This window comes from Lemur catta, chromosome 14 (genome assembly GCF_020740605.2).
Source record: "Lemur catta isolate mLemCat1 chromosome 14, mLemCat1.pri, whole genome shotgun sequence".
Taxonomy (NCBI): Eukaryota; Metazoa; Chordata; class Mammalia; order Primates; family Lemuridae; genus Lemur; species Lemur catta.
This window is the reverse complement of record NC_059141.1, coordinates 46,458,198-46,484,934: the sequence shown is the minus strand read 5'-3', so window position 1 is coordinate 46,484,934 and position 26,737 is coordinate 46,458,198. Positions and strand designations below refer to the sequence as shown.

Here is a 26,737-nt window from a genome sequence, read left to right as displayed (position 1 = left end):
ACACAAGCATCTTTCAACAGAACCCACTTGTATTCTAATCCATTTCTCTGGTTTTCTTTCTCTGAGACATGTGGATCTAGCCCAAAATGTCAGAGTTTTTGAACACTTTGCATGACAATAGAGATACTGGATTCCTTGCCAGTTTGGCAATTGGGAAGTGGTTTTAACTTGAAGAATAAATAGATGTGACTTCATTTTTACCCAAAACTACTGATGTACACCCTACTAGTACCACATATACACATATATTTTGCAAATATGACATCATAACATATATTGTTTTATTGTTAAGTTTTGTGAAGGTTTCTTTTTCTAAGATAGCATGACCTCAGAAGACTATATTTTCTGTGATCTTATACTTTGCAGTTTTGAATATACCTGTATTGCATAAAGATCTGTTTATGAAAGAGTATCAAGTTTTATGATTCATTATACTTCCTGCATCTTTTTCTTCTTTGGAAGCCTGTATAATTAATGTGTTTTAAAAACCTACCCAGTTCAAAAATTTATCTGTAATAAGTAGTCATCTTTGGGTAAGTATTTTTAATTTTGATCACTTATTTGACTTTGATGCCTTGACCTTTAGTTTGTATTATATAACCTTACATTTATGCATATAGTAATTTAAAATATATTGGTTATTGATCCCCATGATTGTATTCTAGAGAGAAATATAGGAGAATATATTTATGATCTTAGGGTAGGAAATAATTTCTTTTTCTTTTTCTTTTTTTTTTTTGAGACAGAGTCTCGCTCTGTTGCTTGGGCTAGAGTGCTGCGGCATCAGCCTAGCTCACAGCAACCTCAAACTCCCGGGCTTAAGCAATCCTCCTGCCTCAGCCTCCGGAGTATCTGGGACTACAGGCATGCACCACCATGCCCGGCTATGTTTTTCTATATATTTTTAGTTGTCCAGATAATGTATTTCTATTTTTAGTAGAGATGGGGTCTCACTCTTGCTCAGACTGGTCTCGAACTCCTGAGCTTGAGCAATCCTCTCGCCTCGGCCTCCCAGAGTGCTAGGATTACAGGCGTGAGCCACTGCGCCCCGCCTAGGAAATAATTTCTTAAATAAGATCCCAAAAATGTAGCCATAAAATAAAAGACTAAAGTATTTAATTATATTAATATAAAAACTTTCCTTGTGAAAAAAATACCATAAAAAAAGCAGCTATCAATTGAGAGAATATATTGACAACTCTTCCATCAAGGTGGATTGTAATGTTGTTACCCCCCTCTTCTCCCAGTCTGTATCCATGCCCTTTGCCATATGACTTTGCAATTCCTCCCACTAGAGGCAGAGTGTATTTCCCTGCTCGATTAATGTTAGACTTGGCCAGGTGACTTACTTTGCCCATCGGCATGTAGGCAGAAGATGCAGAGTGCCAATTTGGAGCCTATACATTAAGAAGCACTGTATGTTTCTACTTGCCCCTCTTGTATTTCTGTTCATGAGAAGAACATGCTCCAAATAGTCTGTTTGTCCAAGGAGGATGAGAAAGATGTACAGCAGATCTGGATCCCAAAAATACCATTTGGAGCAAGCCCAGCCATGTCCATCTTGAATTAACCAATCCTCTAGCCAACCTGAAAATTCATAAGAGAGAATACATTTTTTATTATGCCACTGAGTTTTAGGGTGGTTTATTATATAGCTTTATTTTGGAAATAGCTGATAGACCATTTAAAAAAATCATTGAGTATAAGAGATTTCATTTACAAAACTCCTAAAAACTTAACAAGGAAAAGATAAACAATAAAATAGGGAACAATCCAATAGGATCAATGATATGTGAAATGGTAATTCACAGAGAAGAAAACTGGAATGATCCATAAATAAGTCAAAAGAAGCTTAGCTTGCCTCCTTAGTTATCGAGTAAATACAAATTAAAACACCAATGAGCTACTTTATCATACCCATTAGACTGGTAAATATTACTGTCTGATAATAACCTCATATCTGTAAGGATATGAGTAAAGTGGAATTTTCATATATACATGGTAGAATGTTCAAGGGAAAGTATTCTAGACAGAGATATATCAGGCAGGGAGAGAGGATATTTTTAAGGAATATCACTAAGAGACAAGTATATTTAGAATATAAAGAGAAATCTTGAAAATCAGTAAGGAAAAGACAGACAACCTAGAAGAAAAATAGGTGAAGAATACAAGTGAGCAAATTACAGAAAGGATACTTGAATGGCTAATCAATCTAAAAACAGATTACAATTACACTGGTAATCAGAAGTACAAATTAAAACAACAATGAGATCCACTTTGCATGTCCCATGTTGGCAGAAGTTAAAATGTCATGTAATATCTTCCGTTGGTGAGGAGGCGGGGACATCCCACATGCTCTGCTGTTGGTGGTTTTTTGGAGACCAATTTGGCACTATGTATCGAAAATGAATCCTCACAGACATTCTGACCCAGCAATTCTACTTCTGAATTGTGTTAGTCTGCTAAGGATGCCATAAAAAAAATACCACAGACTTGGGAGGCTTGAACAACAGAAATTTATTTTTTCTCAGTTCTGAAGGCTAGATGTCCCAGATCAAAGTGCCTGCAGGTTGGGTTTCTTCTGAGCCCTCTCTCCTTCACTTGCAGATGGCTACCTTCCTCGGGTGTTCATCCCTCTGTGTGCACATTCCTCATGTCTTATCTGTATGTCCTAATTTCCTTTTCTTATAAGGATACCAATCAGATTGAATTCGGGCTTACCCTAACAGCTTCATTCTAACCTAATCACCTCTTTAAAGGTCCTATCTCCAAATACATTATATTCTGAGGTGCTAGGGTTTAGGACCTCAACGTATGAATTTTGAGGAGACACAATTCAGTCCATAACAGAATATATACACGAGAGGAACTCTTGCATAGGTACACAGAGAGATGTGTAAGAATGTTATTACAATATATTTTCCCATAGCAAAGAGTTGGATACTACCTAAATGTACTTGAATAGTGATATGGACAATTACAATACATCGTAAATACATGTGATAGAATGCTACATGATGGAAAATAAAGGAACAAAAGAACAAACTAACTTCATTATACTAGTTGGGAACTCATTTTTCTCAAATAACAAGAAGTCTGGAGGTAGAAGTTCAGAACCAATGACATCAAGAGGCCAAATTATTTCCATAGTTCTATTCTGGCATCCTTCCTCCTCAGCTTTGCAGTAAGACTGTTTTTTTCCAGGCACCCTTCCACAGTCAGGAGAAGAAAGACCATGGCAAGTCTGCTGACTCCCTTTTTATAGAGAAAGCAAAAGCTTTACCCTCAGCAGATATCTGCTGACATCTCATTGGCTGGAATTCTTTCACATGCCATTCTGAGTAGCAAAGAAGGCTGGGAAATGAAATGTCTTGCTTCCATAGCAGAGAAAGACAAGGGAGAGCAAGGGACACACTGTGTGCTGAATGAGCAAACATGCATTGTTTACCACATCTGTATAGTTCAACATGGATAGACCACAAAAACACAATGTTGAGTAAAGAGGGAGGGAGAGAAGTAGAAAGAGATGAGAAGTACAATATTGCTTGTGGCTTTAAAGATCCACACACACATAAAGCTATATATTATTGTATAGATATATATTATATATAAAAAGAAGTTATAAAATGTTGGTTGAAAAGACACCCATTAACTATTATAAGAAGTAGGGAGAGAAATGGAACTGAGGATGGGGGATAAAATATATGACAACAAAAAATAAAACAGGCTACATGATTGATTGTGTCAATCTAATTCTGTGCACACAAGACCAGGAGAAAAAAAGTGTGTTGGCTTGGAATATGTGTGTGGGTTACTCAGACTGTTGGGCAGGGTTATCATTTGGAGTAAAAAAATGTGATTAATTGCATTTAAGATTAAATTTAATTATTTTACCTTTCTCTATGATGAGCTTCATTCTTTTGAATACAATTAAAGGCCTGATAGGAATGATGTAGCATAAATTCAGTGACTATAGCAGGTATTTTCCAGACAATTTAGGGATATTATGACTTTTGCAAAGTTGATTTTCTTAAAATTTATATGAAACCAAAAAAGAGCCCAAATAGCCAAAGCAATCCTGAGCAAAAAGAGTGAAGCTAGAGGCATCACACTACCTAGCTTCAAAATATATTACAAGGCTATAGTAACCAAAACAGTATGATATTGGTATAAAAACAGACACATAGACTGATGGAACAGAATAGAGAGTACAGAAATAAATCTATGTATTTATAGCCAACTGATTTTTGATAAAGGCACCAAGAACATACACTGGGGAAAGGACACCCTCTCCAATAAGTGGTGCTGGGAAAATTGGATGTTTCCGTATGCAGAAGAATGAAACTGGACCCCTATCTCTCCCCATATACAAAAATCAACTCAAGATGGATTAAAGACTTAACCATAAGACCCACAACTATAAAACTACTAGGAAAAAAAAACATAGGGAAAACACTTCAAGATATCAGTCTAGGCAAAGATTTCATGACTAAGACCTCAAAAGCATAGACAACTATAAGAAAAATAGACAAATGGGACTATATTAAGCTAAAAAGCTTCTGCATAGCAAATCAACAGAATCAACAGAGTGAAGAGACAACCTGTTGAATGGCAGAAATTATTTGCAAGCTATTCTTCAGACAAGGGACTAATATCCAGATTATATAAGGAACTCAAACAACTTAACAGTAAAAACCAAACAATCCCACTAAAAAGAGAGCTAAGGAAGGACATCAATAGACATTTCTGAAAAGAAGACATACAAATGGCCAACAGGTATATGACAAATGCTCAATATCACTAAGCATCAGGGAAATGTAAATTAAAACCACAATGAGATATCATTTTACCCCAGTTAGAATGGCTATTTAAAAATTTTTTTAAATTTGAAAATATTAAGGGGGTACAAATGTTTTTGTTACATGGATAGTTTTGTAATGCTTTAATCAGGGCTATAAGTGTGCCCATCACCTGAATATTGTTCATTGTACCTATTAGGTAGGTTTTTACCCTTCCCCTTCTCCCCCCTAGAATGGCTATTAGAAAGAAAAAAAATAACAGATGCTGGCAAGGATGTAGAGAAAAGAGAACTCATATGCTGTTGGTGGGAATGTAAATTAGCATAAACACTATGGAAAACAGTAAGGAGATTTCTCAAAAAACTAAAAATAGGACTACCATATGATCCATCAGTTCTGATTCCTGGGTATTTATCCAAAGGAAAAGAAATCAATATATCAAAAGGATACCTTCACTCACATGTTTATTGCAGCACTGTTCACAATAGTGAAGATAGGGAATCAACCTAAGTATCCACTGACTGATGGAAAGATAAAGAAAATGTGGTATAGATATACACAACGCAGTACTCTTAGGCCATAAAAAGAATGGAATCCTATCATTTGAAGCAACATGGGTGGAACTGGAGGTCACTATGTTAAGTGTAATAAACCAGGCACAGAAAGAAAGATGCCACATGTTCTCACTCATATGTGGGAGCTAAAAAAATTGATCTCATGGAGATAGAGAATAGAGTGATAGATATAAGAGGCTGGAAAGTAGGTGTGGGTGGGAGGAGGGATAGAGAGAGGTTGGTTAGTGGGTAAAAACATACAGTTAGATAGAACAAATAAACCCCAATATTCCATAGCAGAGTAGGATGACTGTAGTTAGCAACAATATATTGTATATTTAAAAGTAGTCAGAAGAGAGGACTTGAAATGTTACTAACACATAGAAATGATAAATACTCAAGGTGATGAATACCCCAAATGCTCTGACTTGATCATTATGCATTCTATGCATGCAACAGATACTCACATACCATAAGTACGTAAAATATTTTGTCAATAAAGAGTTGATTTTCTTTGTTTTTGTACATTTATTTCTTTTCCTCTATTATACAAAATCAGTAGATTTGACTTTTAGAGAGTCAATGGTGGACATGAATAAAATACACATGGCTACTTGGTAGTGAAATCCATCACTCTCTAGTTTTCTGTTATCTTTGGAAACAGAGTGTGGGAGAAAAGGATTTCCTTCCTCTATTTCTAACATAGCCTCAGCAACTGAGTGGCTCTCTGCTCTGGAATGAAGCAGGTTGGCACAACTCCATGTCTTATGTGGGAACAAGACACAGGTTTCTATTTTTTTCTTATTGTCATTCTTTTACTTTTAGTTCACTATTCTATCCTTTAACCATTCCCTTCCCAGTCTTCTAAAAAACATGTACAATTTATTAACGTGTGTTAGTGTGTCTTTTATTTTCTCTATTAAGCATTTGTTACAACTTTGGAAGAAGCTCTAAAGCTTTTCCATTTTAGGACCATGTTTTCTTGTTACCTAATGATAAATTATTATCATGGATGGGGTAAATGTCTTCTCTTGGTGAAATGGATTCAATTTGCTAAATAACAATGTGTGGACTTAACAACTCTTTATCCATTTCTTAAATCAAATGGGCAATCTATTTGATATTTCTCACAGCAGCCCTCTAAAATTCAATAGCATTTTGGTTTGGAAAAGCAGAATTCCACAAAAAGAAAAGTATCTTTCCACAAAATAACAATAATTGATCAATGAATTATTTAGCATGGTAATTAGCATTCCATTATATTTTATGTGTAATTTTATAAGTAATTACTCTTCATAGCAGCTGTACAGGTCTCATTTCCCAACAAAAAGAAAAAGGTACATGGGAGTCATTGTGGACAGGGCAATTTAGGGTAAAGTAGGGGATGAATCTGAACTCTGTTTTGTGTTTCTTACTATTGTTTTTATAACATTTCTTCTCCCATTCCTTACCATACTTGTTTTGCAAAGTACTACCCTTAGCTGCCTTATCTCCCTCTATGATTAATCTTGGGAAAAGCTCATTTAGTCTCATGAATTATAGTGGAACACGGATGGATAGTTATCATATCTTTATCTCCAGGCTTGATTTTTCTTGTTTGTTCCTGGATTCTGCATTTTCAGCTGCCCTTGGGACATAACCATTTGCATATGCCACTGCACCACAAAGCTACCATACCTAATGTATGTCAGAGTCAGAGTTTGCTCTATACTTGCTCACTGGTGTGAATATTTTCTGTTAAGAGCCCACTGCAATAGTTTAAGGAAGTAGTAAGTTGTTTTGAAGATAATATGAAATACAGTAGTCTCCCCTTATCTGCAGTTTTGTTTTCCATGGTTTCAGTTATCTGAGGTCAACTGTGGCCTGAAAATATTAAATGGAAAATTCCAGAAATAACTGATTCATAAGTTTTAAATTGCTCACTGTTCTGAGTAGCATGATGAAATCTCAAGCTATCTCAGTCATCTTTTTGCCCAGGGTGTCCATGCTGTCTAAGCTACTCCATCCAGTTAGTCACTTAGTAGCCATCTAGGTTATCAGATGGACTGCTGTTGCGGTCTTGCAGTGCTTGTGTTCAGGTAACCCTAATTTTACTTTATAATGGCCCCAAAGTGCAAGAGTAGTAATGCGATTTTATTATTAGTTATTGTTGTTAGTCTCTTTTGTGCCTAACATAAATTATAAAACCTTTATCATAGGCATGTATGCATAGGAAAAAAACATAGTATATATTGGGTTCAGTATTATCTGTGGTTTCAGGCATCCATTGGGGGTCTTGGATTGTATCCCCTGCAGATAAGGGGGGACTACTGTATATATAGAGTATATTAAAAATTCAAATAGAGCATAAAATGTATGGAGGCAATTTTGCTAAAAGTAAAAGGGAATATTTTAAATAAGTAGTATCTATTCACTAGCTAGTCTATCTCCTCTTCCCCTTAAGCATTATTTGAAAAAAATTTATTTTTAGCCACAGGTAGAATCGAGACAAATAAGGCTTTTAGATGTAGGTTCTGAAGGCACCTGGAGAAACAAAAATCCACTGAGTGAGACATAGTTCAGGAGAGCCTGTGTCAGGTACCAAACTTAGAGTTGGAAAGTAAAGTGGAATTAAGTGGTTAGATGAAAACAAAAAAATTAGCTGCATATTTTAAAATGTATGGATGATTGGCAAAAAGATAAACAAATTACTGACAAAACTGACTTTTCAGTTTTATTCTGGTGATAAGTTAATTTGAGAAATAATTCTAAGTACCTATGTTATAGAGAATATGTCAGTTTAGAAAATTAAAGAAATAAAATTTCATAAAAGAATAATAGGTGAAGAGATATAATACTTTATTTTCAAATGTAAAATATAATTTTTATCTGGATATTATTAGTTACTACATGAGGAAAGAAACTGCCACATTCAAGTATGAGAATGACTTTATGGAACAGTTTCAATGAAGAACTCAAACTTGCTTTCTTTATCAGAAGTAGAATTCATTTTTTTGTTAATTTCAGCATATTACAGGGTAGAATTCCTTTTTAAAGGAAAAGAAGCTATACTTTCCTATTTTGAATGATGATTGAGGAAGAGAATGAATATTGCTTTTTTCTCTGGAAAATTTAATATTTTAGGATAAAGGATGTGTCATTTGCAGCAAGTTTGGGAACATGAAAAAAGAGATCACTCTTTGAGCATTTAGATCTATTTTATTTTTTATTTTTGCCATAGTTAACTTAGTAAACTTGATTTTTGTGATATAATAGCTTCACAGAAACGGAAAATTTTTATCTTCAGTCAAGATAAATTTGTGGAAATTAATGATTTTAGCTAATTAGATAGTGAAATTTTTATTTTTAGATTAAATCAGGCAAATTGCTGTTCATGCCTTTTCAGATTAAGTGGGTTTTAAGTCGTAAAATAAAGAACTATACATAATAGATATCGATAATAAAGAATTATAATCTTTAACAATAAATGTTAGATTTATGTTCAATCTTTTGGTAAGAATAGCTCATAGGTGGTGTGGTGTACTTCCTATTGCATCACATCAGGAGGTATATGGTCTGGATTGTCTCATTTTTGGTGATGTTAAGATCGATCAGTGGGTTCAAGCTCTGTAAGTGTAATTCTCAATGTTCCCCATTATTCACTTACCTAATGATTTTAGCCTTCATGTGATAACTTTGTTAGTCATAACACTGCATGCTTGTGAGAAATATAATAATAATACCGTGATAACAGGAAACATAATTAGCCTGTAGCTTCTAATATATAATGGAAAATTGGCAAATATTAAATAGGGCAATTAGAAAATATGAGTTAAATAGTTTATAAATGTCATGTAATTTTGAAGAGACATTTTGTTTTATAGTTTAGTTCTGTTTCCTCTGTTTTGGAATTTGGAATTTCTAATGGGGCTTGGAATCCTTATGTAGGATTTTTGTTTGTTTTCTTGTCCCAGAAAAATTTAGGCTTGTGGAAAGTCTTTCTGATGGTTGAACCCAATTCTGCTATTTCTTAGCCTTCTAGTGCTTTTCTTCCAGAGGATGCATCTGATGAAGTAGATAGAGCAAGAAATCATGGCAATTTGTCACAGATGAGAAGCATTAAATACTAATCTGTATTCTATAAGTAAAATTTATATGGACAAAAATAAAACGGGTTATTTCTAAGCACATTTACTAAGAAAAGTCTAGATGGCTTGTCCTAGTTCCCAGGCGTGAAGTATAAAAATAAATGACATTGGGTGCAATACTGTGGGCTTTCAGAATCTAATAATACCCTCTGCTGGCTAAATGAGGGATTGCATTTAAAAGTGTGTGTGTGTGTGTGTGTGTGTGTGTGTGTGTGTGTGTGTGTGTGTTTGTGTATTTTTAAAAAATAAGGTTGATTGCTGTATTAATTATAAAAGGATTGAGCAGTGCAGAGTATTGTGAAATAATATAGGAAAAATTATAAAGGTGAAGAATGAAGCCAATGTATCACTTAAATATGTTCTGAAGTGAAACTAATGTGGAAATATCTATAATTGGAATTTCCTAATTTTTTAGTCTACATTTTAAGCATGAAGTAGGTCATAGGGAAGGAAGGTGGGGGAAAATGCATGGATCTCTTGCCCCTATCCCCACTAACAATTCTGGTTAATCCAATATATTTAAATTACTTTCATTAGTTATTCTTAAATTACTGTTTCAGAGGTATTGACAAATATCTAAAGGTGAGATAAGGACTGCTTTTTTCTTAGTACCCTGATTTAATTTCTGTTAAAAATAACTAGCATATTCTTAATTAATTTGGAAGTTTGATAGTTTCAGGGAAGTAAAATAGCATGCCTGTTTTAAATTTTTTATTTCTACTCTTAAAAATTTTTAAAAATTCCACTTTGGAATTTACAGTGTTTTGGATACATAATGTTCATGAAAGTTGTGTTTAAAACTGACTCTGGACAATAATATATCATTATTTTATTGAAAATCTGGAAAACATAATTTTAAGTCTGATTCTTTTATTTTATTTTATTTTTTTAATTTTTTATTTCAGCTTATTATGGGGGTACAAAAGTTTAGGTTATGTATATTGCCTATGCCCCCTTAAGTCTGATTCTGCTGTTTGATGTTGCCCTTTGCTGGCGTATTGCTTTAAGAGCTCCCATCCCCCCTTCTTGCTTGAGCCAGTGTGTCCTGTCAGTCATCCTGAAATACACTAGGGTACTTGTCAGGCTGTTTGCTTACAGATGCATCATAAGCCAAATTGTGAGCCATAATAGTGGCACTGAATTTCTAAACACAAGAAATTGCTTAGACAATTGGTTTAGTATCTGTATATGGGCAATACTCTGTCCTGCAGTAGGTGAGTGAAGTGTCAAACTTTTAAAAATCAAACTTTGCTATAAGGCAAATCCTAATAATTATAGATTATCTGTTGCTTGGTTAAATAACTCTGGGGGAAATGAAAGGATATTATTTCTATAAAATGGGATGAATGGAAGCTATGTTGTGCATTTATAACTTTTATAACTAATTTTCCTTTCAGTAACACTAAACTCTAGACTACTTTATGAAAGCTCCAATTTTAAATATCTACTTTTCCAAGTACATTAGCAAGCATTTCAGGTTTAGATTAAAAAATGTGATTCTTAGACATTTTTTTCTTTCATAACAACTTAGGCAGACTCAGTTGAGCAGAGGCTCAATTCTATTTGGAGTGTTTATTAGTGGTTTTAAAAATAGCACTAAAACAAATTCTTATGTTCCAGTGTCCAAGCTATAGTAGTCTTACATCAGAGCATTTAAAAATTCCTACTGTGTACTAGAGCTATTACTATTTGAGTAACCATATGCAAGGCACTGGACACTTTACGTGCTTTAGACAAAAAGTTGTACAGCAAGCAGATTCTTATTTGTGCAAACAATTTAATTTCTATTATGTGCCTCTAAACTTAAATTGTGCATGGATGTTTTCCCTATATTTTTCATATGCAGCCTTAAATATTTGTAAACAGAGAACTGATGAAGCAAAAATTAAGGAATTCATGGATTTTGATACTTGTGTATTAAATATGGTAGAGCATAGTTAAGAGGCAGCAAGGAGTTAAAGTTATAAGGCTTTATTTAGGTAAATGAGAAGAGATTGCTTTTGCAGATACATGCAATGATTATTTATTCCTTGTCTTGTTCTAGAAAGGATTTAAGGTGACTTAAAAGGCTATGTGAAATTCAAGATGGGATAAATTAAATGTGGAATAAAAGAAGAAAGAAAAACAGTGTGGCTATATAAAACAGAGTCAGGAATAAAGCAAAAAACCCAACAGTAGTTCTCAAATGTGGTTTCATGACACTGGTGTATTATGGATCGATGGAAGAGAAAATATAGGGTTTCAGAAATCTTACGGTGGAATTTCATGCAAACAAGCTGCCTTCCTTAACCCAGTGGCAGTCTGGAGTGAGGAGAGCACGTTGGTTTGTGAATATTAAATACGCTTTAAATGTCACTTCTGTTTTGGTGGAAAACAAGTGGAGAACTGCTGCCCTTTCAACCCACACACTGATTTAGGTGGGCATAAATGTGGTCTTACGTTTTCAGAAAAAAATTTGGTCTGTTTCTCAATTCAGAAGGAAGATTGAAGAGGCTTAGTTTTGTTTTTTGAAATAACCAGGAGTTATCTAAATAAGGTCAAATATCTACATATTAGAACAGACATGATCAAGCCAATGTTTTAAATAAACTATATTCAGCAATTTCATATGAATCTATGAATACTAGTCCTAATATTTTTTCTAATAAATCGTTGTAAATGAGATTAGCTGCTTTCCTTCTTTTCACACTTTTAAATTTCAACTTCTGTTAGGTCAAAATTAACTGGATCAATCTAACTGGTAAAAAGTTGTTGGGTAGGAGGACAGAATTCAGAAATAGGACTTTGTAATGTACTTTGATCTTCAGATACTCAAAAAACACCTACTGTGTTGAAGACTCTGGGCTCTGTGCCTCATACCGTACTAAACTGGGCTTGTGTAAGTGAATGAACCTAGAAACTTGCTGCTGTCACGTAGTGGTATTGAAAAAATACAAGAGGGGAGCAGCTAAAATTTTGCTAAGGATCTTTACAGATACATTGTGATATTAACATGATGGGCCAGGGATAGTTATTTGGCTCTTTTTAAAAATTCTGTTATTGAAAATAAGATAAGAAATAATTATTTTTTAAAGAAGGCAGTACAAAAAAACAAAATACTCAAAGCTTTTGTTTTTGGCCAGGCATGGTGGCTCATGCCTGTAATCCTAGCACTTTGAGAGGCTGAGATGGGAGGATTGCTTGAGGCCAGGAGCTCGAGACCAGCCTGAGCAACATGGTGAGACCCCATCTCTACAAAAAATAGAAAAATTAGCCAGGGATGGTGGTGTGCACCTGTAGTCCCAGCTACTCCAGACGATGGGGGAGGAAGATCGCTTGAGCCCAGGAGTTTGAGGCTGCAGTGAGCTATGATGACACTACTGCACTCCAGCCTGGGCAAGAGAGCAAGACCCTGTCTCAACACTCCCCACCCCCCCCAAAAGCTTTGGTTTTTATAGTTTTGTACTGTAAGCATATATGTGGATTGACTTAGAGTCCTTGCCAGAAAAAAATTATAAACAAAATAGACAAATAGATAACACGTAACTTGTTAGATGCATCAGATGACATTGAGGATAACATGAATACACAGATTTGAAACCTGGGAAGGAAATATTATTAAGCACTTAAGTAGGGCTTAGGCATCAAATACTGTTAATTGGGTGATGTATCAAAGGCATTAAGATACTTAAAAAATGCTAATTAACTTCTGAAAGCAACAGTTCAGAGAACCTAGTGAGAGATCCACTCAAAGAACTTATAGAGCCAATGGATATCAGTAGATATTTGTAATTATATAGTAAATAAACTAATGTAGAAATATTTCTGTTTCACTAGGGTAAGAGATGAACAGAAAAGGTATTTTTAAAAGTCAGATTTATCAAGAAACACTTTATATATACTGTATTAAATTTACCCTTTGATGAGTTCTGAAAATTGTGTCATTTAACCACCGTCACCACAATCAAATAGAATATCCCCATCAACCTAAAAAGTTTCCTTGTGTTCCTCTGCAGTCAACTCACTCCATCAACTGTTAGCTTCTGGCAACTACCGATCTGTTTTCTGTCCTTGTATTTTTGCCCTTTCAATACTGTCATATAAATGGAATCATACAGTGTGTATTTACTTATGTTTGACTCTTTCACTCAGCATAACACTTTTGATATTCATTCAGGTTGTTGCCTATATGGATGGTTCATTCTTGCTTCTTCCATAACATGCATATAATTATATCACAAATTGTTTATCTATTCACCTGTTGATGAAAATTTGAGTTGTTCCCAGTTTCTGACTACAGTAGTTCCTCCTATCTACAGTTTCACTTTCTGCAGTTTCAGTTACCTGTAGTCAGCAGTGGTCCAAAAATATTACATATAATAAGATATTCTGAGAGAGAGAGACAGCACATTCATACAACTTTATTATAGTATATTATTACAGTTGTTCTATTTTATTATTAGTTATTGTTGATCTCTTACTGTGTCTAATTTATAAATTAAACTTTATCATAGGTATGTGTAGGAAAAACTATAGCATATATAGGGTTTGGTACTATCTGAGATTTCAGGCATGCACTGGGGGTCTTGAAACATATCCTCTTAGGATAAGGGGGGAGTACTGTGTTATGAATAAGGCCACCATGAACATTTGCATACATGTCTCTGTGTGGACATATGTGTTTATTTCTCTTGGGTAAATACTTAAGGAGTAGAATTTCTGGGTCATAGGGTGGATATATGTTTAACTTTACGAGAAACTTCCAAGCTGTTTTCTAAAGTGGCTGTACCAGTTTACATTTTCACTAGCAATGTGTGAGATTTCCAATTGTTTCTCATCTTTGCTAGCTCTAGTATTGAGTCTTTTTAATTTTAGCAATTTTAGTAGGTGTGTGGTAGTATATACTGTGGCTTTAACTTGCATTTCCCTAGTGACTAATGATGTTGAACATTTTTCATGTGTTTATTTGCCATTTATGTATCTTATTTGGCGAGATGTCTTTTCAAGTTTTTTGCACATTTTAAAGGTTGAGTTGTTTTTCTTTTAATTATTGAATTCTAAGGATTTTATATTTTCTGGGTATAAGTCCTTTAAAAAAATGGGTTTTAAAAATACTTTGTCCCAGTCGGTGGTTTGTCTTTTCATTTTTTTCTTTTCTTTTTAATTATTATGGGCACATAATGGTTATATGTCTTTACAGGGTACATGCTATGTTTTGATATGGTCATACAATGTGAATTAATTAAATCAGAGTAATTGGGGTATCCATCACTGCAGGCATTTATCATTTCTTTGTGTTAGGAACATTCCAATTCCACTCTTTTAGTTATTTTAAAGTATACCCTAACTTATTGTTTATAGTTACCTTGTGGTGCTACTACATATTGTGAATTATATCTAACTATATTTTTGTACCCATTAACCATCCACACTTTATTCCCCGCTCTCTGATACCCTTCCCAGCCTCTGGTAACCATCATTCTATTCTCTGTCTCCATGACATCAATTGTCTTTAATATTTAGCTCCCACATATGAATGATAATATGCGGGATTTATCTTTCTGTGCTTGGCTTATTTCACTTAACATAATGTTCTCTAGTTCCATCCATGTTGTTGCAAATGGTAGGATTTCATTCTTTTTTATGGCTATATAACATTCCATTGTGTATATGTATCACAATTTCTTTATCCATTCATCCACTGATGGACACTTAGGTTGGTTCCAAATCTTGGCTATTGTGAATAGTGCTGCAATAAGCATGGGGATGCAGATATCTTTTCAATATACTGAATTCCCCTCCTTTGGCTATATACCCAGCAGTGGGATTACTGGGTCATATGGTAGTTCCATTTTCAGTTTTTTCAGGAACCTCCCCATACTGGTCTCTGTAGTGGTTGAACTACTTTACAATCCCAGCAACAGTGTACGGGGGTTGGGTGTCCAGCTATATGGTGATGTCATTAACACAGATCAGAATTGCAACCAAGTTTTTTTTGGAAAAGATGTGAGTTTGGTTTTGAAGTGCCTGTGAGAGGGCCCAGTGGGCAATGGATTTGGGGGTTCTAAAGCTCATGAGAGAGGTCTGGACTGTAGATAGTTTTGTGAAACAGAGGCTGTAGGTAGAATTGAAAATCTAGGATGAGATTGCTCTGAGAGAGCAACGTAATGTAAGAGAGAACAGGACATAAGGGATCAAACCTGGAGTAAGACCCCTACAAAAAGGAGGTAGTAGATAAGGAGAAAATGGTCAGAAGTGTAGGGGAGAAGCATAAGAGTGGTGTTTTGAAGCCAGGGGAGAAAAATTTTCTCTTTCCTAAAGAGAGAATACTTAGTATGTGGGATAAGAAACTTGTATTAAAATAGGGTTAAAGGCATATAGCTAGAGTTTCTGGAGAAACTTTTAAAAAGTAATGAAACATAGTGATCTTGGATTGTTAGATTTAAAGATTGTAGCACAGACTTAAAAATTCTCTACAAGGAGTATGAAAGAATGAAAAACTAGGAGACATAGAAGCTAAAATTCTCAAAATAGTTACATACTATTTGTTTTCCTAAGTGTATATATTGATTTATAGAAAAATGAATATTTTAAGGACTTTGGTTTCATTTTCTTTATTCAGATAAGCAGGCTTTTATTTATTTCTAGCTAAACAGAGAACAAAGAAAAATGGGAATTTTTTGGCTTCAAATCCAGGTCGACAAGCATTCTGCTTCCTTCACCATTCTCTTTTTGTTCTCTGCCTTTCAAAAAATACCAGACCTTAGGAGAATTCATATACATTTGAGCTGTCTTATAATATTATGGGTGGGATGGATCCACAGGCTCACTGGACCTGCAGCAACAAAAGCCACTGTGATTTTCAAAGTGTATGTGAAGAGTACGTTACTTTTGCCCTGGTTGGTTAAACTTGATGCCATATAGCTGAAGGTTATTCTTGTTCTGGGTGATTCACTGAAAGCTTCTCTGATGTCTCACATATTAGATTATCTTCTTTGATTTTAATTTGACTAATTTAGATCTTTGGCTTTTTAAAAATATGTAGGTAACCTTCATGCAGGGCTTATATGAGATGGAATGTCATAGGGTCTTGGTTTTGGCATAATTTTTATATGGTACAAAATGGGCTTAAGTTGAAAGGCATTGCTGCACAGAGTAACTATGGAGCATTTCTGTCGTTTGTTTGTAACTGCAATTTTGAAAATGTGTGCCATTGTGAAATACAAGGTGTGCTTTTAGTGTGATCTGGCATTTTATAAAATTACTGAAATATGTGTTATCAGAGTAGGGGTAATGAGACAATAAAGTAATCTTGTGAAATTCTTAGATATAACGTTATTTTTCATTTAAATTGGAAATTGAATTATAACTTTCTGCTTCCTTTTTTTAAAGAGGAAGATTAGACTTGGCCAGCCATTCATTATCAGAGGGACATAAGATCTAAATATAAGTAGAATATTTTGTTTTCCTTTGTTTTATTAATATTTCACATTGGTTAAGGCAATCTTTTGGATTTATTTTTAAATTTTTTGTCATTATTGTAGCTTTCTTTTTGGTTGTTATATGTGAGGAAATAAGTTTAATTTTGGTTACTATGGCTAGAGTAAGCAAATGTTTTAATTTTGTTTCAATCTTCTCATAAAGAATCCATAAACCCCCATCATTTTGGGGGAGAGGAGTTCGATTTGATCATTTTCCAAAGAACATCAATAAGATGACTATCCAAAGGTTTAATAAAGAGAATTTCAGATACTCCAAGAAGGTTTTTAAAGTTTGAATTACAACATGCTAATGATACTTACCTTTTATTCTAAAATGTAACGTTTTCTGCTGTTGAAATTGTGAGGTCTTGGAAGCTAAGGAAATAAAAAGTGACCACTCTTGGGGATCCCAACAGTGCATTTAACAATTGTAGCCTTAACCCTGGAGCATATCTATTATGTACCACTCTGGAATTGATTTCAAAGAGCTCAAGATCCTTTATGAGGTTGTTGTTCATTAGGAATGTGTTTGTTGTTGGTTTTTTAAAAGAGTACTTCAGGCATGTTGCATTTCTAATTAGTGCACACGTAGGAAATATGCCTTATTGATTTTGAAGTGATTTTGAAGTCCAGAGATCCAATAAAATGAAGCACCAGAGGGAAGCTTTGTTTTAAACTCTTTTGTTATGGGAACAATGAGTGAAAATACTCTTGAATAATAATTATAAGTTCTATGGATGAAAGAGATGTTTAATCTAAATGTAGACAAATAGATTCTGTTCTTTTACTAAAACGGGGGTAAAAATATCAACTAACATTGTTGAGCTCTTGCTACGTGTCAGAGATATGGGCTAAGTTATGGATTTTATATGGATTTTCTTATGTAATCATTAAGATCTCTTTGAGGAGGGCACTCTTATTGTTCTCTTTTTACAAATTAGGAAACAGATGTTCAGGAAGGATCTGTAACTTGTCTCAAGTCATCAGCAAGCAAGGAGCAGAGCCTGGATTCTCATCCAGGTAGTCCACCTTCAAAGCCAATGCTCTTTTTTTTTTTTCCTTACTTTGCAAATAACAATGGTTTATTAAGTAGACAAGTTCAATGTTTTTACATTAAAATATATAAGTGGATTCCCCCCCCCTTTGGAATACTTTATTTTTTATTTATTTATTTATTTTTTAAATTTTGATATTATGTTTTTTTTATTATTTATTTATTTATTTGTTTATTTATTTTATTTCAGCTCATCATGGGGGTACAAAAGCTCAGGTTACATGGACAATGTATATAGCCAGTGCTCTTAATCACTGAGATCCAAGAGTGGTGAGATGTAGGAGAATTTGAGTCCTTTAGCAAACAGTGGGGGTTGCGAGGGTGGGGATGGGGCTGGTGATGTTTCACGTGGGCTGCTGCATATTGCCCTGCTGAGATAAAATCTAGCAGTCTCTCTGCTGGGCAAACTGTGGGCCTTTCTGCTAACACCTGCAGGGCTGTGTCTACCTCAGAAGGTGACACCTTTTTCTATTTCATCTGCCCAGAATGGGCATATTTTTCTAATTCACTCAAAGGCCAAATTTCAGTTGTATAATCCTACTCTGAATACCACTGCCTATTATTTCCATTCAATCCTAACAATCCTTTGACTCAAACCTACCTCTTTCTAGTGTACTTGTTCCCTTGGTGGTCTCATTCCATCTATTTTTATGCTGACTACTCCAAAATTAATATTTCATTTCAGATTTCTCTTTCAAACTCTTCTGTATATTCAAGTGCCTACATAACATCTTCACTTCGATGTCTAGTATGCATCTTAAATTTATCATGTCCCCAATGGTCTCTTCATCTACCTTATTCCTCCTGCAGCAATGTCCACCTCAGTTAAGGGCAACTCTATATTTCTGGTTGCCCTAGACCAGGAGTGGAGACCCTTTTCATATTGGAAGACTGCATTAATTTAGTTGTAATCAAATAAGGCCACATTCAAGAAACTTCAATTAGATATACTTAAAAATCTACATTATTTTGTAACAATACAACTACTATGTACTTAATAATTTTAAAAAATGGGAACTGTTAATTTTAAAGTTTACTAACCTTTTAATGACTTTGTTGTAGCTGCTTTGTGTTGGAAAGAATTTAAATATTTGGTTGCAGCATGGAGGTCTGCAGTTTTAGTTGATCCTCTAGAGGGTATCAGTCATTTGTGACCTTAAGGGCATCTTGATTTGGGTTAGGTAGAAGAATGTAGACTTGCAGCAATAAGTGGTTAAAAAGCAAGAAAGTATTTTTTGGGCATGTTGCCGAAGATGTGGACATTCTACTGCATTTTTCCATGTTTCAATTTGGATCTTTCTTAGTGGCGAACAATGACTTTAAAATGTCATCTTCTGAGAGCTCAATTAATTCTGTCTCTAGTTCTTTAGGTGCCTTGGTGATGTCAACTAGGTGAGGCTGAAATGCTAATTTGAGTGTGATGTCATGATTCTCAAAGTCAGTGAACCTTTCATTGTATTGTCTAATTGATAGGTCTATAACAGCTGCATATTCTTCAAATGATTTGCATATATCATCCTGCTCATCAGTGACTTTTGCTAACTGCGGAAAATGTTTATCCGAAATTTCCTTTTGAAGAAGTGTTTTGAAAAAAGATAGCTTTTTTTTTTTTTGAAATTTTTGAAGTTTTTGCTACATATAGACTTAGTTTTACCTTGCAATGAAATATTCAAGCCATTTTGAGTTGATATATCACATAGAAATGCTGCATTCCTATGGAAATCTTCTTTCAATAATTCACATTGCTGATTCTATTTTTCAAAAAATTTAACTGTCTTTTCTTGTAGTGATAAAATTTTGGCTAATACCTGTCCCTGCAATAGCCAATACACTTTAGAATGATATGGCAAATCCACACTAAATACCTCATTGCTCAACTTTAGCATGTCACAGAAAAGATGATGTGATGTTGCATTTGCAGGAATATAGTTAACAATACTTATAACTTGTTGCAAAGTGTCATTTAAAATAATAGTGTTAGCACAGAGATTTTGCTGATGCAAGATACAATGAAAAGGAATGAGAACATCTGTATCTGTATACTTTTATTTTTATCTGTGCAATAAACCCTTCATGTTTTCCTGTCACGGAAGGTGCCCTATCTGTATATACCCTCACTAAATTTACCAAATTCAGTCCAACTTCAGAACATTTATGTTGAAAGTTGCTTAAGATATCTCTTCTGTTTGCAAGAGTGCCCAAAGCAAGTAACTCTTTGTAGCAAAGAAAATCTTCTGTTATGACCTGAATGAAGTATAAAACCTGTGCCAACTCAGTAGTATCAGTTGATTCATCCAAAGCGATTGAATAATATATATTTTCCTTTTGAAGTATTGCATGAAGGTGTTCTGTTAAATTGAAGGCTAACTCATGCTGCCAATCAGTTATGGTTCTCCTTGACAGAGACAGTTGTTTGTACTTTGAAAGGTTATTGGGTTCTAAGCATCCTACGACTTTGACAATGCATTTTTTCACAATTTCTACATCACTGAATGGCCCCCCTATTTTCCGTAGTATATAAGCTACTTTATAAGTTGCTTCAGTGGCGTTGTTTCTGGGTCTTATTGCTGCTTGAAAGAATTGTCTTTGCTTTTGCTTTTCATCTTTTAATTTCTGCAATACAACATTTCACCCCTCTCCCTGTAATTTAAGATATTTGTAATCTTTATGAGTGTTATAATACTGATAAGCATTAAATTTCTTTAATGTTGATATTGCAGTATCACAAAGTAAGCAAATCATCTTATCTTTAGCAGAAACAAGATAATGTTGCAATTCCCAGTTCTCATTAAAAAAACGGTTTTCTTCCTTCAGCATTCTTTTGGTCTTCTTTGACATTATGGGCTGTTAAGCAGACAGAATTAAAAAATATTGTTGAGCTGTACAACTGTTCACAAATTCCACTCAAACAGAAACCAGTGCATTGTAGTCAAAAGTGGGTAACAGACTGGTGTATTCAACTTCAATAAACCCTCGCCAACCAGCCTTATGTGGTAGTGGTGCCAGTAAGGCAGGGGAAGTTAGAGCTAATTCATGAGTACAGCAGCTGTCAATGTAGCCCTTATGGCTTACTAATGTTCTAATTGTGCCAGTCAATCTGGGAGAATTATTTCATTGAAACTTATTTTATTCTTTGGTATTTTAAATACATTCATTTTAAAAATAAAAATATTAAGTTCAAGTGGAAAAAAAGATGAGAAATAAAAAAATAAAAAATAAAAAAAGATGAACAAAAATATATTCATAAAAATAAAAGGATTTGTTCTGTAAAATTTGGATTTAGTCAAAGGCTGCCCTTAAGGACCTAGAAGGCACTTGTGGCCTTAAGGCTGCAGGTCCCTCACCCTTGCTTTAGACCAAAATCTTAAAGATATCTTGAGTTCTTTCCGTCCTATGTCTAACCTTTCAGGACTTTCTATTGGCTCAACTGTTGAAATTTATCTACAATCTGACCACCGTGTCCACTTCCGCTGCCACCAAGCAGGTCTAAGCCATTATTCTCTCATTTGGATCGTGGCAGGATCTCCCCACAGATATCCCCACTTCTTCCTTTGCCCCTCACACTTCATTTTATTTGCCAGAGTGATCCTTCTAAAATATAAACCAGCTCATGTTTCTCCAGTACTCAAACATCTGCCGTAGTTCTCGTGATCTGCAGGTCCTACTACCTTTCTGACTTTCTTTCTTACTATGCTCTTTGTAGCTCACTTTACCCCACTTACACTGGCCTCCTTGCTGTTCTGCCTTAGGTTTCTGAGGTGTCATTACATAGGCCTGCAATGCTGTTTTCCCAGGAATCTGCTTGGCTAATTTTCTCACCTCTTCAGGTCTTACTCAAATGTCTCCTTTTCAATGAGACTAATCTTGATCTTATTTAATACTGAAATCTGCTCCTAATTTCTCTATCACCTAACCCTGCATACTCTGTTCGACTTTTTCTGTTTTTAAATAGTATATGTCATTTTCTAATATAGTAAATAATTTACTTTTTATTATCTTTATTGTTTATGGTATAACCCTTCTCATGACTGGCACAGAGTAGACATTCAATAAATATAAGCTGAATGAATGAATAAATGAATGGTGCTCTATAGTCTAGGGATACCTCTGATCTTACATCACATCTCTTTGCTCTTGTAGCTGACCACAAGGCTAGGCGGAATAGCTTACACAGATTGTTGCTGTTGAAATAAACATATTGAAAGTATTTGTAAAGTATAAGAGGAACATCTGAAAAGAATGAAACCCAACTCTTCCTCCATCACTTATGATATCAGACAATTGCTTGATTTTATTGATTCTCTGATAAACCTCAGATCCTTTTGTTTACCAAGTGCGCAGAAGATGTATGTATTTATTTCCTGGCAGACGAACAAACCAGAAAATGATTGCATTGGAAACATAGAGGTGGTGTTGGGAGTTGGGCTTGGAAAACAGGTGTGTATAGAGATTGTAGTGGAGGTTTTATATTATAGTTTTTGTCTTTCTGTTTTATTTCACTCTAGTAAAGATTAGCTTGTATAAAATCAGCTGTAATAATATTGTGCAGCAAAGAACCTATGCCTCCTTTTTCTTTTCTTTACTTAAACTTGCTTCTGATGATTTAGATGACTTTTTTTTTCAATTAACATTTGGTTCCAATCCTTCACATTATTCCTGACTATATTATGCTAATCTCTTTCTGAGGGGTGGTGATGGGAGAGAGTGGGACTTACGAAGTTTAGTTATGAACTCAAGATAAATTGTTAATGAAAATTAAAATAAGTGCTGTGTTTTATAACATTATTTCAGTATTTACCAGTCTTTTACTAGTTGCCGACCCTTTCTTCTGATATTTTGGAAATATGGGGTATTAGGCAAGGATTAACATTTGTGATGATTGGCACCTACTAAAAATATTTTCCCTTTGTATTTCACTAAATAGAGTTTCAGTAAATGAGATCTAGAATAGATCTTATGAAGCCCAAAGGTACTTTTGGTGGAAGACTTATTGATATGATGAAAACACTATAAACTTGAGGAAGACACCTATTCTTAGATAAAACTATCAAAAGCATGTGAATGTGTACATACATGTACGTGTGTTAATGTTATGACAATAATTAAGGCATAGAAAGAACCATGTTAATAGAGATGATGTGTTGTAATTAATTATCAGGATAAAATAACATGGGAGAAGGCCAATAATAAATAAATATGAGTACCTGGAAAAACACATATTAAATACAGTCTCGTGTATTAATAAATGATGAATGTTTTTATGTATTTATTGAGTATTTAACATTTTTATTTTATCATGAATGGAATGTTGAATGTTCACAAAATAATTTTAATAAAAGGGGCAGAGAAACATACATATAGTGAATACATACTCTTGCATGGAAATTCATAAGCTTAAGGAAAAATAACAACAGCATGCATGTGGAAGGGGGAAAGAGAGGGAAAGAGAAGGGGTATTGGTACAGAAGCTTATTAGATCAAAAACTTTGCTAGTCCAGATTAAAAAAAACTGTTACAATAACAGATGGTACATTCTGAAAATTTCAAGAAGCCTTCTCTTAAAATTGGACAACTGATGACTTTCTACCCTACCTCTTTGATGGTTGTATATCTTGGAAGATTGAGGAAGCAATGAAAAAAATCAAATCTAACCATGACCATGAAGGAAGAACTTGGTGATATAGAGTGCCAGAGAGTTTGGTCAGGCCTATGCTTAACATTTGTGCTGAGCAGAGAGAAGGTACAAATGGAGGCCTGCAAAAGGTAACAGGCGGCTAAAGTAGGTTCCATCCTCCAATCTTTCTACCTTGAGAAATATACTTTCAAAATGACCCAGAAGGCAAGGGTCATCACTTTGGCCCCCAAGGCATAAGGATGAGGGTGGGGCAAGCTGTTGCCCATGTATATGGAGAAAGTGACCATTTTATTGTGAAGGTGATAATCCTAAATAAGATAATGTAAGACATGTATCCTAGACTTTAAAAGAAGGCAATTTCAACAATTTCAGAATTAACAGCACGTATGATTCTAAGAGACTATATATGACATAAAAGAAATGTGATGAATTAAAAATGAAGAAAGAAGATGCACAGTTTGTAGGGCCTGGGCTTTATTACTTACTTTTGCTTTCACCAGAATCTATGACTGTGGCTGATGTGTTTAAGTGCTCCATAAATAATTGCTGAACAACAATATGACCAATCCCAAACCTCAGTGTACCTATGTAGGGAGTGCAGATTTGAAAAGAATATAGATCAAAGATGAGAAGAGGAACACATGACTAAAAGCAAATAAAAGAGAATGGCAGAAACTATGAAAAATAATGTTGGAAAGGCTAAAACACTTCTCATTTGCTAGGGCTGGCAGGACTTGCTGAAGGTAAGAAAAGGGGAATTCCAAAGCTACAGTCTGAGAGAAAGAGAAAGAAAAAGAATAAGGAAGGAATAGATCCTTTGCATGAGCCAGATGATATGAGCTTAAATGAAGTGGAAAAGCAAGGATGTTACAATTTGCATTAAATACATAAATACTTATGTACTGATACTATATATGATACCTCTGGAACCACAGGAGTAAATGACCAGAGTAACTGCTTCTGAGAAGGAAATTAGATAGCTAAAGACAGGGATGGGAGAGAGACTTGCTTTCACTATATACATTATTACATTGTTGAACCTTGTATTACCTAATAAAATTTTAAGCAATAAAAAAAGAGTTAAAACTCCAGATGCTGAAAATAAAGAAGATAGCCCCTAGTCTCTTTAAATTAGTTGAAGTATATATATATCCTAAAGAAGTATATCCCGAATTCTAAAATTATTTACAGATGTGATTTATAGAACCTCTCTACTGAAAAATGACAGACCTACCAGAAAGCAGGGAATTCTAGACTGAATGTTTGTGTCCCCTCTCCCCAAATCCATATGTTGAAATCCTAACCCCCAGGGTGATGGTGTTAGGATGGTGGGATCTTTGGGAGGTATTTAGGCCATGAGAATGAGGCCTCATGAATGGGATTAGTGCCTTTATAAGAAGAGACATGACATGCTCTGCTCTCTGCCATGTGAGGACACAGTGAGAAGGCAGCTACTTGCAAACCAGAAAGCAGGTGCTCACCAGACCCCAGATCTGCCAGTATCTTGATCTTGGACTTCCCAGCTTCCAGAACTGTGAGAAATAAATGTTTGTTATTTAAGCCACCCAGTCCATGGTATATTTGTCATGGGATCCTGAACTGACTAACATGCACGGAAGGGAGGACAAACATCTTTATTTTTAAAAGAGGTTAAAAAGGGGGTCTCTATAATCTGACTGGGCATCTAGGTTCCAACCTATAGGAAAACTGAAAAACTTAAATGTAAATAAATGGCAATAATAACTAGCAGTGTCAACATTAATTCTCCAGGAACAAGTCATGTTAAACAATTTTTTTTTTTAATTGAACTCTTTAATAGGAAGGTGTAGAAAGGGTGTCTCTATTTCTGTAAAACATTGGAAAAGCCTCCCCATGATGTATTTTTTTGACAAAAAGTTTTAAAAAGTAGATTATTTCACACAAAAGTGATTAATAACTGGTTGAAAAAATTACATCTAAAGTGTTTATTAATTGATCATTACCTATATAGAAAGAGATTTGTAGTGGTATCAAGATTAGGTTTCACATCTGGCACTCACCTGTTCAATGACTTAATTGGGAACTGTAGAATTCCTACTAAAAAAATTAATGGAAAAACAGGGAACTGGGAGGGGGTGTTAATGTGTTGGGTTCTCCAAAATCAATTTTTGGCTGGCAGGAATAAAAGTCCTGATTCCACAGGATGAGATGTTAGGAGGACAAAATAAAATTCTGTATTTAGGGGCAAATAAAAATTATTTGTCCAAACATATGATGGGGAGACTTGGGTTTGCAGTAATATTTGAAACAAAACACTTGAACAGTTTAACTGAAAAGTGAGTACAAAGCTAGACTAAATATGATGACTGTATCATGGAATTTAATAATCTTAAAGGAGAATTGGCCATCACCTTACAAACTAATTGTGTTACAAAAGTTAATTTTTTAAAAAAATTAAATATTTGTTATTAGGGACTTTTCTATAGGGACCATATTGTAGATGGTTAGGTTTTCAAGCCATCCCAAAAGTACATGTCAACTTATTTAGAAGAATTAGTTTTACTAAGAGGATCCTTAGCTCCAGAGGGTGGTCATGTATTACTATACAGAGGAGAAGTAGATGGCAAAAATTTTTTCTTTAATATTTGTGAGAGAATGGCCACGTGTAGGCAAATTTTGGAAATGGGTGAAGGTTTCCACTGGCCTCTCTGTACATCTCTCTGATCTTCTATCATCCCTTTCTTTTGCTGTCAGGGCACGACTGGAACACAGTGTGGTGCGTGCTGTAATAGAGACATGCACAGGGTATCAGATGGAGAGCGCTAAGCTGGTTCATACTAATGTGTGACTGAATGTGTGCACCGCATGACCTCTCAGAGGTAACTGCATTTAAAAATGAAATGTGGGTTAAACTAAATGAATTTAAAATTGATGTAAGTGTGAGTTTCAAGCAAGGAATAAAATGGATTGAAGAAAATTTAGGCATTGTGGACAAAGATAGTTTGGAGAGAGGGGAAGGATCCATGTGGGTGGGTTTGCCCTGCCTTGAGGTCTATCCCTGAAGACACCTATTACTACTGTCAAGAGATTGGTTCTCTTTCTTTTGATTCTGAAAACTGGGATTTTATT

The 26,737-nt window shown here is 34.7% G+C and overlaps 1 protein-coding gene across 1 annotated transcript in view; it reads left to right on the top strand.

Annotated features, from left to right (window-relative positions):
* Positions 1-10,619: 10,619 nt before the first annotated feature.
* CTNNA3 (catenin alpha 3) overlaps positions 10,620-26,737 on the top strand; it is a 1,449,816-nt gene continuing 1,433,698 nt past the window's right edge. Inside the window, exon 1 of the mRNA XM_045568380.1 lies at positions 10,620-10,694. The gene's annotated coding sequence lies outside the window, so the exon portion shown is untranslated. The remainder of the gene's footprint in view (positions 10,695-26,737) is intronic.